Here is a 1,235-nt window from a genome sequence, read left to right as displayed (position 1 = left end):
TCCTCCTTCATTTCGAATAGTTCGAAATCTCTTACTCCCATGTCTATCCTTGCTTCTTTTACATGGCTTGATCCTTCATGATGGATCCTTAGAGTATCCCAGAGCTCTTTAGCATTTTTGCACTCTTCAACTCTATCATATTCTTCCCTGCTCAAAGCACACGTTAGAAATAAATGAGCTTTAGAGTTTAGGAGTACCTTTGCATTTTCATCCACCATCCATTGTGCTTGAGGTTTCTCATCGGAGGTTGCATCTGCGTTGTTGGTTCTGATGACGTGATCTCCATTTTCCACCACATACCACATGTTGTTGTCTTGTGATATGAGAAATAGCCTCATCTTACCTTTCCAGTGGTAGTAATTTGTACCATCAAAGTAAGGAGGTCGGCTAGATGATCCTCCTTCAGGGATGTACTTAGCTTTTGACATTTTTCTTTTTGGATCTTTTTCTCTTACACTGTTAGGTGTAATTTGTAGAGAACCTTGCTCTGATGCCAATTGATGTAGCTAAATATCACTAGAAGGGGAGGTTGAATAGGGATTTTGCTGTTTAAAAATAATTTTCAAGAGATTTTAAAACTATCCTTTCGCTGAGGATGGTAAGTCCTAGGATGAGAGAGAAGAATATGAGAGAGACACACACAATTTTATATTGGTTCACCCAAAGATGGCTACGTCCAATCCTCACACCCTTGTGAGATTTCACTAACTTTCAAACTGATCAACCTCACGCTGAAGATGATTACAAATTGTGTATTCTTTAGCTTCACCAAGCTTACAATCAATTTTCAAATATTTCCAAGCTTCACTCACAAGGAAATTACAAAGTAGTATGAGAGTGATTGATACTTAATACTTTCTCAAAGGATATACAAAGATATAGTGTAAGATCAAAGAAAGTATGAAGTGAGGATGTGAATTGCTCTTGATAGCTTTAAGATGCTTGATCTTTTTGTGCAATTGTGTTGTATGCTTTATGATGAAGATCTTGCTGCATTTTATAGAGGTCCAAGCTCTTTGATGACCGTTGGAACTCGTTTTCAAAGGATCCAAGGTTTTTCATCATAATTACAAAACTGCCATTCAGCTTGTTAGGCCAGGCAGAACTCATTCTCGCGCATGCACAGCTTTGATCTTGACATGTCCTTGTCTTTTCTCTTTTATCAGAGTGCAAAGCTGTTTCTTTGACCATGTGAGCTGCATCCTTTTCAAAAACTTTAAGGACTAGGTTGATTT

This window comes from Cicer arietinum, chromosome 3 (assembly GCF_000331145.2).
Source record: "Cicer arietinum cultivar CDC Frontier isolate Library 1 chromosome 3, Cicar.CDCFrontier_v2.0, whole genome shotgun sequence".
Lineage (NCBI taxonomy): Eukaryota > Viridiplantae > Streptophyta > Magnoliopsida > Fabales > Fabaceae > Cicer > Cicer arietinum.
This window is presented reverse-complemented; position numbering follows the sequence as displayed.